This window comes from Magnolia sinica, chromosome 5 (genome assembly GCF_029962835.1).
Source record: "Magnolia sinica isolate HGM2019 chromosome 5, MsV1, whole genome shotgun sequence".
NCBI classification, from domain to species: Eukaryota; Viridiplantae; Streptophyta; class Magnoliopsida; order Magnoliales; family Magnoliaceae; genus Magnolia; species Magnolia sinica.
This window is the reverse complement of record NC_080577.1, coordinates 110348014-110363393: the sequence shown is the minus strand read 5'-3', so window position 1 is coordinate 110363393 and position 15380 is coordinate 110348014. Positions and strand designations below refer to the sequence as shown.

The following is a 15380-nucleotide window of genomic DNA, read 5'->3' as shown; positions in this document are numbered from 1 at the left end:
TGGGCAGTTAAAAACAAAATGGCCATTGGATGAGTGTAGCTGAAATGAGGATGTTAAGGTAGATGAGTGACAATATAAGAAAGGATTAGATTATAAATGAATGCATTTGAGGGAATTTTGTAGTAGCGCCAATAGGTAACAAGATGAGGGAAAGTAGAGTTAGATGGTTTGGTTATGTGCAATGGAGACCAAGAATTGCGCCAGCTAAAAGGAGTGAGTTGGTACAAGTTGAAGGCTCTGAAAGGGCAAGGGGAAGGCCCAAAAGGACGTGGGTGGATGTAGTAATTAAGGACTTGATGAGCTATGGTCTAATTGAAGTTATGGCCTCTAAAAGAGTGGAATGGTGGAAAAGGATTCATGTAGCCGAACCAAACAGATGGTGAATGGATTACTTCATTACTCAAAACAGAAAAATACAGAGCTGAGCCAAACAGATGCAAAATCATCAAGCATACCATCAAGCATTTTGGCTGGATTGATTTGGTCTATCTTGGCCCCGGTCACAACATTATGTATATCTTCTCAGTTACAGAAGGACACTATTTTTTATTTTTTATTTTAGGAAAATTCATTCTACAATACCTACATTAAGTGCCTTCTCTTTTCTCTATGAGTCTGATTTGTCACTGTTTGGTTAGGAATTGAAGAGTCGCATTTTTTTTTTTCAGCATGCTCATTGGTGTTACAATTTTCTGGAATTCGGAATGAGATGTTTTGCAAAATTAATAGATCACACCACAGCTACTTTTAGGAAGCAAATTTTAGAAATTGGTAAATGGAGTGTTGTTGTCATACAGCATTGCCAAAGCTTTCCATCTTAGGAAATTCTCACTGTATCTCACTACTAAATTCAGGGTTTATTGTAATTTCTTTTGCAACTCCTGGAGGCTCTACCGCATCAAAAAAGAAGAAAAAAAAAGGGGGCGGGGGGGTGGGGGGCGTAGACCGTTTAAACCTTCAACTGCAGACTTCAGTAGACCGTTTAGCCTTCAACTGCAGACTTCATATATGTTCCATCTCTGTTGAACAGAACTTTTAAAGTGCTGCTGAGTTTTCAAAATAGACTTTTGGATAGGACTATATTTGAATATTTCAAAGAAAAAGAAAAGGAAAAGGAAAAATGCAGACCTCACTGCTGATGAGATATCATTACTGAAAAAGGTTGGTGTGATTGGTTATCTTAGAAGTTGAGATGACCATGGGAGGTTATAACCAAGAAGGTGCATTAAATTCTTTTAGTATGATATTAGGAGTTGGATTCCTCTCCAAACAGACATGGGATTTTTTTTTTTTATTATTTAATTTTCCAGCTGGTTAATTGTAAGTTTCAATTCAGTCATATTTTGAGTTGGACGGATGCTCTCAAGGGAACATATTGTTTACTTCTAACCATATGACGAGATTCAGTCGCTTGATAAATGCAAAGTTTGAAGAATGTCCAGGTTACCCCATAATAAGAAGGAAAGAAATTTAGATGAGTTTATATGGAAATAAGGAATTGCAACAGAAGTATACAACTGGAATAGATTTTTGAAGGACGGGCTTTTGTGTGAAACTCTTTCTTTGCTTTTAAGATTGCTTTTCCTCTTATTAGTTCAGCAAATCAGTAAACCATGCTGAGCAACACAAGAAAAATCCATCTGATTTTCTGGTAAGGTTCAAACATGATTATAAATGCATCTTAGAAAGTTATGTCTAAGATGATGGAAGGACTTGCTTGGAGATGAGTGTACTCGAGTAGCAGATCGTGACTATTTCCCACCCGCTGTATTATCTTGGTTTTGTAAAGCCAAAATGCTCGGTATCATATCTGCTCACGTTACATATGGGCTTTATTTCTAGAAAAGTATACCATGTGAACAACTTGTCTCGTTCGAGATCATGGTTTGCAAATCGGTTTTCTCATATCAAATTGTTTACCACTGATTCAGTGTCATATGGCCCCATAGGTCTCCTGATCTGGCTGTATGACGCTGATATGGGCTGATACGGCCATATCTTTGATGGACAATACTGGTACATATTGGGCAATACATACCAGTATTGGACGATATGTCAAACCTTGTTTGAGATACCCATTCATAGAAAAAGAAATCTGAATATTGTTCTTTTTTGAGTTATACTTTTAATTTTTGGCATGTGAATGATGTTTGGTCAACATGTATCAGTGGGCTCCCTACTATTCCCTGCAGCGAACTACTTGAGCATGCCTTTTCCACTTTTGGTCCGGTAGTGGTACATTTGTGCGCCTTCATGCCTGACGGTTTGCCTGGCAACTGCCCCTCCATAACCCTGCTTTCACTTGCTTACCTTTTTGGGGCATGAACGCAATAGTGGGCTGGAGGTTGATGCTGGATGGGACCATTCCGGCATGTGGTGTTAATGCAGATCCCTGCCATGGCCGCTTCTAAGAGCCAAACAGATGCTGGATGGAACCATTTCTCTCTTTCCACAACATCCCCATTGTCGCATTCGTAGCTTCAATACATCGAAAACCTTTCGATATTATTGAAAAAGTCCAAACTTGTCCAGCGAGTTTGCCTTAAAAATCCTGCAATTTTCGATACATATCGTAGTGTTTTCGATATGTATCGAAGCTATAGCTACGAATTATAGCCGTAGCCATAATTGTAATTCGTAAAAGACTATAAAATTTTGTTGTGGTTGATGGCAGATCGGCCACGGTACCTGTTGCTGCGGTTATAATCCGTAGCTATAAGTCTACGGTATTACTTGGTATTTGTTATCGATACTATCAATCATGTCTCAATATTATCGATGACTTATGCTTGATACTATCGAACATATCTCAATATTATCAAAAATTCATCCATTTTTTGAGTTTTGTTGCTGGACAATTTGCCATTCATCTTTGATATTATCGAATTATGGTTGATATTTTCGAAACTCTATTGCTACGGTTATAATCCGTAGCCATCAGTCTATGGGCATTTTCTCCTCTCTTTTCCCCACAAGTACTATTACTTTATCAACTTTCTTCTTCACACCTGATGCAAAAATAAATAAATAAAAAAAACAAAATAAAACAAAAAAGAAAAAAAAGAAACAAAGAAACAAAGCATTAGGACACCATAGAGAATGTAACCTTAAAAGGCAATGTTTTACCCGTCCGAGCTTCATGGGTAACATCTTCCTACAACATGCATGTGGTTTTAATTGTATATGGTGATCACACAATGCAATCCTTGAGATTCCGGAAAAGTCCATCTTTTTCATAGCCAACAATCATGGCCACCTAAGACCTATCACTTGCCATGAAAGAGAAAAAACCCACAACATGTGAATCTGTTGCAGACCCAGGCTAGATCCCAATCAACAACAAGACAGGCCTAGAAGCTCGACAGTCTATTGCCATCTCATGAGATCCCCATGCCATCCCTTCTTTTAGTGAAGTAAATTGTACAAATCTTGTGAGATGCCTATCAAACAAAGATCAAACTGAGGACTAATTCGATTTCCATGATAAATGAATTAGATTATAGAACCTGAATTGTAAATCGTAGGATGTTAACCACAAGCTCATGTTATGAGAACCCAAAATGTGATTCAAGATCATGATAGTCCAAGGGACACCTGAGAGCTAATTGGAGGTCACCATTCTCCCGATAACCATAGCAAAACACGTGCACAAACCCTATACTCAACTCAAGCATGCCCTTGTAAATCATACATGTAAATCCCAATAACCAAAGTGTTCTCCCTTTGGCTCCAACAAACCATATCTGGAAGAGTTCTCAATAACCAAAGTGTCAAGTGGAGGAGAAAAGGAACCCATAAAGCAGTTGAACTTTGTGGATACCAAAGGCTTGAGGTCATGTTGGGTCCTCCAGAGGTCATGTTGGGCTCAAGTTGCCCTCAACTCAACCCAACCTACCCCTCACTACAACTTGGGTTTGGATCAACTAGCCCAACTTGAGATGGGGTCAGTTTCACTCAGGTTGTCACGATCTTGAGCGGGGCAAACATGAAACTGACCTTATCTACCATGAAATTAAGTTGGGCAAACATTAAATAAGCCTCGATGAAATTCATCGAGGCAAACTTTTAGTGCTTGTATGTTATGGTTATTTGTTATCTATAAAGGTGATGTGAAGAGTTGATCCAAATTACTTGTCTTCTTTTTTTAGCAAATAGCCAAGGTGCTGTACCTAAATAAGACTTTTATTTCACTACTAAACTATGGAGGTGTCCCAAAAGAATATTTTATGGATCTTCTGAGGAATGCTTTTAATGATGCTCGAAATGTTAGTTCCAATAAGCACATTGCATTGAGAGGTATGTTTTCTACTTAAGATTTATTAGATGTGTTGTTGAAAGCAAGATGAAATGCACTTGTTCATCTACTTGTTCGAGCTGAATAACCTAAAAAATGTTCTTTGGGCAATTTATTCTTTAAAAAAATATTTTTGACACCTTCTATGATAAATTCCACTAATTACTAGTCCTTACAATTGCAGCGGCATTGAATCACGGAGACATGGATGATTTTCTTGCGTTGAGAATGATTCTCTATGGAATTCCTCTTAATGAACTGTATTTGAAAGCTCACTTGTCAGTGCTAATGAGAGAAGAATTGAAAAGTCTCAAGGGAGGAAGGCTTCATGCACAAGTCTTTGGAGAATGTTGTTGGAAATTCTAAATATGCACAAGTCTTTCTCAATATCATTGATTTTGGCACTTGATTTTTTCATGTCATTTAATTGGTGGACATGAACATGTTATTTCATTAACAAGTACATGAGTTCCTCACTATATTAGTAAAATATTAAGTTTACTCGTATGTCTTAGCTAAAAAATGCCCAATTGTTCTTTTCTCAAGTGTATTATTTAGGAATCTTTTTTCTTTGAAAGGATTTTCACAAGAATTGAGCCGGGCAAACTGGAAATTGAGCAGGGCAAGCATGAAATTGAGCGGGGCAAACAGGAAATTGAACGGGGCAAACTGAAAATTGAGTGGGGGAAACCTAAAATTGAGCGGGGTAAAATGGAAATTGAGTGGGGCAAACATGAAATTGAGCAGGGCAAGCATGAAATTGAGCGGGGCAAACTAGAAATTGAGCGGGGCAAGCATGAAATTGAGTGGTGCAAACTGGAAATTGAGCGGGGCAAGCATGAAATTGAGCGGGGCAAACTGGAAATTGAGCGGGGCAAACATGAAATTCAGCAGGGCAAGCATGAAATTGAGCAGGACAAACATGAAATTCAGTGGGGCAAACATGAAATTGAGAACCTTTAAAGTTGAAAGAAAAGCAGATAATGCATTGGCTCCTTACCCCTAGCTCGAATATCAATCTCTAAAGCTATATCGGCGAACAGCTACTGTAACAAGTTGAGTCACTGAGATTGAGATGCCAGTGCCTGCAAAGACAAAACAGTCATTAATCAAACATGTCAACTTACATGCGTTTGGGCCCATGTAAATACTTGGAATTGGTTTCCTGTTGGAATCCATTTCCACCAAGATGCTTGCTGTCAATGACCATGAACTTCATCTCAAAATTAGCAATCTTATCTTGACCTTCAAAAATGACAAAACCCAGATCAGTGATAAAATTACATCCAAAATCACTTGCATCATATAATATAGAGTTTTGCTAAGCACACACCTATAAAAAAAATGAAAATGAGCTCACTTCACTGTAAGTGACTTACAATTGAAAATCACTTGCAAGTTGCAACTTAGAAACTTACATGCATCCAAATTATGTTAATAATATGAGTATTAGTTGGTGTTAAATGTGATATATGCATCTTGGTTTTGAAAGTGAATAAGAGATGTTAGATTTGTTATTTTCTTCTCCATTGTCTCTATTTTTATCATTGCTACTTTGTTGATTGAGAGGGTGATTAGTTTAGATCCAAGCACCTGCATGGTTGCACCTAATACAACAAGTTTCTCTTCCCTTGTTTGGAAGGCCTTCGAATGCCTGTGTCTCAGCTACAGTTACATTGGTATAGCCATTCTCCACAAGATGCCATAACTCTAGGGATTTAAAGAGAACCTTCGTTTCGATGCTCTAGTGGCAAGCACGGATTTGAGTTGGGCAAACATGAATATGAGCAGGGCAAACTAGGAATTGAGCGGGGCAAACCTAGAAATTGAGTGGGGTAAACTAGGAATTGAGTGGGGCAAATAAGAAAATGAGCGGGGCAACCACAAAATTAAGCGGGGCAAACATGAAATTCAGCAGGGCAAACACAAATTTGAGTGGGGCAAACATGAAAATGTGCGGGGCAATCAAAGAATTGAGTGGGGCAAACATGAAAATGAGTGGGGCAAGCACAAAATCGAGCGGGGCAAACATGAAATCGAGCAGGGCAAACTAGGAATTGAGTGGGGCAAACATGAAAATGAGCGGGGCAAGCTCGAATTTGAGCGGGGCAAACATGAAATTGACCGAGGCAAACATGAAATTGAGTGGGGCAAACTAGGAAATTAGCGAGGCAAACATGAAATTGAGCGGGGGAAACATGCAATTCAGTGGGGCAAACTGAAAAATCAGCAGGGCAAACTAAACAAATAATTTCATGGCTTGAGCCCAAATATCTAAACGTATCCAATGTTCAAATGGACTACAGTACATGAAAATTTTGAATTGAACTTCTCATGTTCATCATTTCTTAGGAGCCACAGAAGTTTTGGATCAAGCTTACAATTGTGTTTTCTATTAATCCATATCTATATGATCTTATGAATAGGTTTGATAACAAACAAACAAGTTATCCCAATGAGCATGTTATCCATGTTAACACAATGACCATGGTGATGTATTATTGACATCCTTATACATTGGTGATCTAATCTTCACAAACAATGATAGTGTTATAATTGATGAGGTCTTATGAGATATTATCTTGAATCGGGATAAATTAAATAGATGATGTAATTTTTACATTTAAGAACACGTATATTTATGAAACTCTAAAAATCTCTGAGATGAAAATTTCTAAATTAGTGTGCATACTCATAGAAATTAAGTTGAAATTGAGCATGGACAAGAAAACAAATCAAATAGATCCTAAAAGGCTTCAAGTTGTCGATTAGAAGTTTTAATTACTTGACTCATACTAGCCTAAACATCTTGTGTATTATGAAATTACTTAATTAGCACATGAAATTTCTAAGTTAAATTCATCTACAAGTAGGAAAAAAGATTTTACATCATTTGAAAGGTATACTTGATCATGATATTTTTATGAGTGCTAAAGAATATGGCTCTTTTTTTGTTCACAAAAAGTGATTAAGTTGACCAATTTATATAGATGTGATAACAAACAAACATCACTGTTGGGCCCACTATGGTTTCAACAGTGGAAATTATTATGCCCACTATTTCCCATGGTATGATCCACTTGATCTTTTGATATGCTTCAATTTGGGGCTAAACTGCTAAAAGTATATGGAAGAACGGATGGACGGTGTGGATATACTACATACATGATGTTTTATTTATAATACATTTAAGTTTACTTAGTATAATGGAAGCGTACTGACTAACTCAGTATGCAATCCGATTACGCTTGCTACACGCCCCACAATGATGTTTTATTTGTAATACAACATGTTCATCGGATTATGTATACACCAAAACCCCATATGTGGGAGGGAACCAAGACATTGAGGGAGGGAATCTAGATATTTAACGGGGCAAACATGAAATTCAGCAGGGGAAATAGAAAATTCAGCGGGAAAAACTGAAAAATGAGCAGGGCAAACTATGAATTCAACGGGGCAAACTAAAAAATCAGCGAGGCAACCTAGAAAATCAGTGGGAGAAACATGAAATTGAGCGGGGCAAACTAGAAATTCTATAGGGGAAACATTAAATTGAGCGGGGCAAACTAGAAATTCAGTGGGGCAAACTTGAATTTCAGCGAGGGAAACTTGAATTTAAGCAGGGCAAACTTGAAATTCAGCGGGGCAAACTTGAATTTGAGCGAGGCAAACTAGAAATTCAGCTGGGCAAACAAGAAATTCAGTGGGGGAAACTTGCATTTGAGCGGGGCAAACTAGGAAATCAGCGAGGCAAACATGAAATTGAGCGGGGGAAACATGAAATTCAACGAGGCAAACTAGAAAATTAGCGGTGCAAACTTAACAGATAATTTCATGAATTGAGCCAAAAAAACTAAACGTATCCAATGTTCAAATGGACCACACCACAGGAAAATTTTGAATTGAACTTCTCATGTTGATCATTTCTTAAGGGCCACTGAAGTTTTGGATCAAGCTTATAATTGTGTTTTCCATTAATCTATGTCTATATGATCTTATGAATAGGTTTGATAAGAAATAAACATCACTGTTGGGCCCACTATGGTTTCAACGGTGGAAATCATTATGCCCACTGTTTCTCGTGGTATGATCCACTTGATCTTTTGATATGCTTCAGTTTGGGGCTAAACAGCTAAAATTAGATGGAAGAACGGATGGACGCCGAGGATATGCTACATACATTCAATGTGGGCCCATCTGAGTTTACTTATTACAATGGGAGCGTACTGACTAACTCAGTACGCAATCCGATTACACTTGCTGCGCCCCACAATGATGTTTTATTTGTAATACATCATGTTCATCGGATTATGTATACACCAAAACCCCATATGTGGGAGGGAACCTAGACATTGAACGGGGCAAACATGAAATTGAACGGGGCAAACATGAAATTCAGCGGGGGAAACAGAAATTTCAACAGGGGAAACTATGAATTCAGCGGGGCAACCTATAATATCAGTGAGGCAAACATGAAATTGAGTAGGCAAACTAGAAAATCAGCGGGGCAAACATGAAATTGAGTGGGGGAAACATGAAATCAGCAGGGCAAACTAGAAAATCATTATGCCCACTGTTTCCAGTGGTATGATCCACTTGATATTTTGATATGCTTTAATTTGGGGCTCAACCCCTTAAATTAGATGGAAAAACCGATGGACGGTGTTGATATACTACAGGAAACCGATGTTCGGTGCTCTGTGGGCCCCATCAAGATGTAGGTGTTTCATCCATGCCGTCCATCTATTTTTATAGATCATTTTATGATATTATACAAAAAACGAGGTATATCCTGCTCTCAATTGGACCACATTACAGGAAACGGTGTTTAATGAACATCGATCATTAAAAACTTTTTGGGGGCCATAAACGTACTGAATCAAGATGATCTTTGTTTTTAGCCTTCATCTGGGTCTTTATGACCTAATAAACATATTGGATTTCAGATAAACAGTACAGTGGGCCTCAGGAGGATTTAAATGGTGGATATCCAATCACTATTGTTTTCTTGTAGTGTGGTACATCTAAGATTTATATCCCTCTTATTTTTAGGATAAAGCCCTAAAATGATCTTTACGATTGGATGAACAAAATGGTTGAAACACATACATCATGGTGGGGCCCACAGAGCACCGATCGCCAGCCAATGGGCTGGTGTCAAGGGGAGTAGCCAATCCGTTTCTTGTACTACATACATTCAAAGTGGGCCCAACTGAGTTTAAAATATACCTGCGGTGCGTGATTTCTTCACTGGACTAACCATTTTCAGAAGAAGACAAAATGCTGATAAGGGGGGCCCACAAAATGAGTTTTTTTGGTCTTTCTCGTGGAAACGGAGTGAGGAAAGGGGGTGAAAGCAACGATAGTGAAAGCAGCAGTGGAAAGGGAGATGAAAAGCAAACAATGGAAAGGGAGAGGAAAAGTGGACAGCAGTGAAAAGGAGGGGTATTTTCGTCCTGAAATTCGGTCTCCGCACGTGCAGGTCTAAGTTCCAAAACAAAGTTTGTAGTGTTTCATAAAAACAGCTAGATAAAAGGTGGGGTCCACAGTCCTAAATTTCTATATTTGTATCTAGATCTGCCTCATTTTGGGATCCTGCTCTAAAATGAGCTGAAAATTTTAATGCACGGCATGGATAAAACAGATACATATGGTATTCAACATTTTAATAATCTAGATTACAAAATTGTGGGTCTACCAGTATATACTTTGAAAAGAAAGAGGTCGCGTAACATATAATCGCTTCACCGCTTCCTTACCTGCAAAGCTTCGAATGAGGCATCTTTTCACTTTGTACTTTTGGATATGAGGCCGAGTATCTCGGGAAGGAATGCGGATTGGGTACTATCCCTGCATATCCTGGAATCAGCACATGCAGGGCGTCTAAGGGGCCATCGTGATGCGTGTTTATCCATTTTTTTTCTTATTATTTCAGGTATAAGCTCAAAATTGAGGTGTATTCAAAGTTTAAACAGATCACATAGTGGGATTAAACATGTTGATGCAAAAAATTGGTGCGACCTTCCTCCAACCCTACACCTGCACAAGGAGAAGACAACAGAGACCCTGGCTTGAGCCAGGAACCCTTCGATGCCAAAGTCAGCACTAGGATCGTGATCAAAGGTTCTAGGGAGAATTTTCTGCGTACCTTCAACCTTTGAGGTCTTTCATATTTATAGGAAGAGGAGGATCCCATCGTACTAGGATTTTTTTCCTGATATCTTGGAGATTCGGTGCTAATCCAATTTTGGACTCTAGCCGATCCCGAGATCTTCGGGATCGGGGATCTTTTTACTAAATTTTTGAGAATGTGTTTTATTTTACACCGTTTCTACCTTGCTTGGATCGGGCCGAGCCGACTCTACTAGAGAGCGAGCCTCAGCTGGCTATATAAGGTAGAGCTACTTGCCCTCTGTCGGATGAGATGAGATTGATCCGTAATCAGTATGCTTTCTCAGTCCAATTGCCGACTCTGTAATTGACCTCAAGATGGGTCAGTTTTATGGTCGGTCGTGTGGCTTCTGAGCTTTGGGCCTCAGTCGGCCTCTTTGAATGTTGCTACCTTGTTTATTGAGTCAACTTCATGCATCCCATAGATTCTGCCTTATGGCTCTAGACTTTGTAAGTCTCGGTCGGGATTCGTTCCTTATAATCCGAGCTAAGTCTCTCCTTTAGGCATTTGGTATGCTTGCCTCGGTCGGGCTTGTTGCCTTAGGATCCCCGGCAGTGTCAGTAGAGTTAGTCCATTCCATAGCCGAGTCTCCAAACTCGTACTATTTTTCCCCAACAAAACACCTACCATTAAAAACTTCTTAAGGGCGATTACATCAGGCTGATTATTTGTGTTTTCCCACTATCCAAGTTAATTATGAACTGGTTAGATAGCAAATAAACATTTGAGATGTTAGTCATGTTTGATTAATCTCTTACCTAAAGTTAATGAATGAACATTTTAATGGATATTTGACATTTAAATTCATTTTCAATGAAGGTTTTAATTATTTATGTTGAATTATGATTAGAAGTGACTGAATTCTTACATTAGAGAAGAAATTAATTTATAAAGTTGATTGATCTATTGTTGCCTCTGGCTACATTGGATATTTTTAATTCCCTATATTGTAATTGTCTACATCTTCATAAGAAATCAAGTTTATCGTGATTCTAATCTAGTTTGGATGTTTATTATTGATTATATTATTTTATCTTCCAATTAGAATGGATTGGAATCCAGTTTTACTTGAGTTATCAACTCGAGAAGACGAATTAAGTTTAGATTTCACTGATTGAGGATTCTTGGATCCTTAGTCCATTTTATTAATTGTTTAAAACCCTTCTACTTCGCTGGATTAAAAATCCGGACAAAACCTGATTGGCGCTAAGTGTATTCTCACCAAAGTTCTTGTTAATCGACCTCAGTTTCACAGAGTTATTATTACATCGCATCCCTATACTTGGCGCTGTCAACCCCTAGGTTCGATCAGTGAGGCATATACCAGAGTAAGATGGTGTGGTGGAACATGTGAATCGAACTCTTTTGGAAAGATTCCAAAGTATATTGAGTAATATTGGATTAAGGAATGAGCTATGGGCTGTAGCCGTCAATACAACTTGCTATTTAGTGAACCGATTTATGTCTACACTAATTGACTATAAAATTTCGGAGCAGATATGAAGTGATCAGTAAGTTATCTACTCGGGCCTGCATAATTTTTGTTGTGATGCTTACTCTCATGTACTGTCAGTTGAGAGAAATAAGCTATATGAAAAGGTAAAAAATGTACTTTTGTTGGTTATAGTAATAGTATGAAAGGATATAGATTGTATGACTAGATTTTGTGAAAGATCATATTTAACCGGGACGTCAAGTTCGATGATGATTTCTTATACTGTAAGGATGAGCATAAGGAAACCAAAAAAAATCGATTGTTGACATTGAAATAGATAAAGTTGAAACACTTAAAGAAGCTGAACTACAGAAAGAGGTACATGAAGAGATGCTGGCACCACCTGTCAAGAGAAATCTACCAAGGAATCGCAGGGTACCATTATGATACATGAATGACTCAAATGTTGTATTTGCCCTCATTATGGATAAAAGGGATCCGTTTACCTTACATGAATCATTAGGTAATATAAATTTTAAGAAGTGAAAAGCGACGATGCATGATGAGATGAATTCTCTGTACAAGAACGAAACATGGGAGCTAATGGAACTACTCGTTTGGCGGAAAGTGATTGGTACAAATAAATTTTTCACAAGAAACCGAATATGTAAAAGGCGGGACTGGTTGTAAAGAACTATGCTAAAAAAGAAGACATTAACTTTAGTGAGATATTCACGCATGTGGTTAATCAAGTATCCATCAGATTTATATTGGTGTTGGTTGCTCAATACAATTTAAAATTTAAACGGTTTGATGTGAAGACTGTGTTTCTACATGAGTAACTAGAATAACATATATACATGAAGCAACCTGAAGGATTCGAGGTGCGGTAGATATGGAATAAGGTTTGCAAGTTAAAGATGTCGTTGTACAGTTTGAAATAGTCGCCTAAGCAATGGTACAAAAAAATTTATTCTTTCATATTGAGCTAACGGTTTATCAAAAGTAAGTTCGATCATTGTGTCTACTTCATCATCACTAATTAGTGATGAGAAACTAATTATTCTGGTATTGTATATTGATGATATGCTTATTGCTAGTTATATCATATCTGAAATTAACATATTGAAGGCTCAGTTATCCAGGACATTTAAGATGAAAGATTTGGGAACTGCAAAAAAGGATTCTTGGCATCAACTTATTCAAAGATAGGAAAAGGAGCAGGCCATGGTTGTCTCAGGAATAATATCTTGAAAAGGTCTTGGTCAAGAAAATCAGTATCTGTCTCATGTGCCCTACTTGAGCGCGGTTGACAATCTTATGTATGTCATGATATGTATTAAACTAGATATTTTACATGCAGTGAGTGTTGTGAGTAGATACATGTCAAACTTTGACAAACAACACTGGGAGGCAGTGAAATGACAACTTCGTTGCATATGAGTTATGATGGACTACGTCTTAACATTTGAAAAATCTAATGAAAAACTTGTAAATTATGTGGATGCGGATTATGCTGGTAATGTGGAAAATAGAATGTCGATTTCTAGTTATTCGTTTGTGTTAGTGGGTGGAATAATCGGTTAAATGTTAAAACGTCAGTCTGTGATTGCTATTTTTACAACTGAAGTAAAAGAATTCAACGAAGTTGTTTGCTTAAAAGGAATGATGAATGAATTAGAGCTTCAATAAGAAGTCGTGCTTATGCATTATAACAACGAAAGTGCACTCAATTTGGTAAAGAACTCAGTGTATCATTTACGGACTAAACACATTGATGTTAATAATCATTTTATCCAGCAGATGGTAGAGGAAGGTCATGTTACTCTTAACGAGATTCACACCAGTGAAAATCCGGCGGATATGTTTGCGAAGGTTATTATTCATGCAAAGAAATTTAGGTTTTGCTCAACTTCTCAGGCTTGACAGAGAAGGAATGAAGATGGAGTGTGCAAAAAAAGTGATCATGATAGTGCTACTATGAAGGAGAGTAGAGAGAGAGATAACAACGTGGAACAGTTGAGCTGGAGGATTAAAGCCATGGTGGAGATTGTTAATAGAGTGCCTTTAATTGGGTGCAATGATGTTCAACGCTTGAGATCTATTTCAGTTGATCAAGAAACTTTGTTGATGTCTCGGTCAACCGAATGTGCGATCGAGCGGAATGCGTAAGTGCAAGTTTTTGTTTCTAATTTTGTAAACTTCTAATTACATAGTTAGGGTACAATGAAAGGAGGTTAGTGAGTTTTCAAGGGTTTCGAGTGATAAGTTAGGGTTTCTCATTTGTAAGTTGTTCCATCTCTTATAATTTTCTGTTCATAATGGATTGTTTGTCGCCTGGTGTTCTGGCTTTTTCCCATAAAAGTTTTTCCACGTAAAATTTGTATGTTCTCTATGATTTCTCGAATTTTTATTTTCCTATTGCTTTGTATGATTCCATCTGAGGTTGCTTCCACGACAGACAAGTTGTGTTAAGGCTTGTCACAACCCCAGCAGTAAAAAAAGAAAATATTTTATTAGTGCATATGAAATTTAAATCTCAACTAAATCCCATCAACCACTACATGCAAATAAGCAATTGCAAATTTTTAATCTCAACCAAATCCCATCAACCACTACACAAATAAGAAATTAGAAAAAGGACATTCATTCAACTCTGCAACCATAAATCCGTCTCTAGAATTCAAATCTCAATGAAACCATCTATTAGAAAGGAAATTCACCCTTTTAATCATGAAAACCACAATCATATTTGCAAATAAATCCATAAACCAGTCTAGCACATGGGCATTGTGATGAATAGAAAGGGAGAAAAATCAAATTGGACATCGTTTCTCAGATGTTGTTGTACTCGATGAACCAAAGGATACATATCAATTGGTGTACAAGCGATAGGTCATTCATAACTTATCATTAGCCGAAGAAAATCGAGCATGACTTAGCTGTGACCGCAGAATCAGTAATGTGGGTGAGACCCTAACCATAGAGCCCACCTTGATGTATGCATTGTGTATCGACATCATTTGTTCGTTTTACCAGCTTATTTTGGGCTATGGTCCCAAAGCTAAAGCAGATCTAAATTTCAATTAGACCACACCATAGGAAAAGGAATTGAAGGTATTTTCAAATTTACCCTTTAGATACGCTTTGAAATCTCAACAAAATGCATAATGGCACATGTAATAAAGGTGTTTCTAGGCTACTAATTCGCTAGATACTTGGCACACTTATGATACCCAAAAACAATTCAATTATCGGCACAACAATAAAATCACATCAATAAAATGATTTAAACCATGTAAATGTACAGTTTAAAAATTGAGTCACATGTTTATAATCTTTGCATGAAGTCTTAACATTTCTTCTTCTTCTTCTTCTTCTTCTTCTTCTTCTCATTTTTTTTTTCCGAATTATATATTTTAACAGATGTATTACAATCATTCTAATAAATATCACGATGTGCTGTCAATATACTC

The 15380-nt window shown here is 37.5% G+C and overlaps 1 protein-coding gene across 1 annotated transcript in view; it reads right to left on the bottom strand.

Annotated features, from left to right (window-relative positions):
• LOC131246676 (uncharacterized) overlaps positions 1-15380 on the bottom strand; it is a 52870-nt gene that overhangs the window by 19843 nt on the left and 17647 nt on the right. The window lies entirely within an intron of this gene.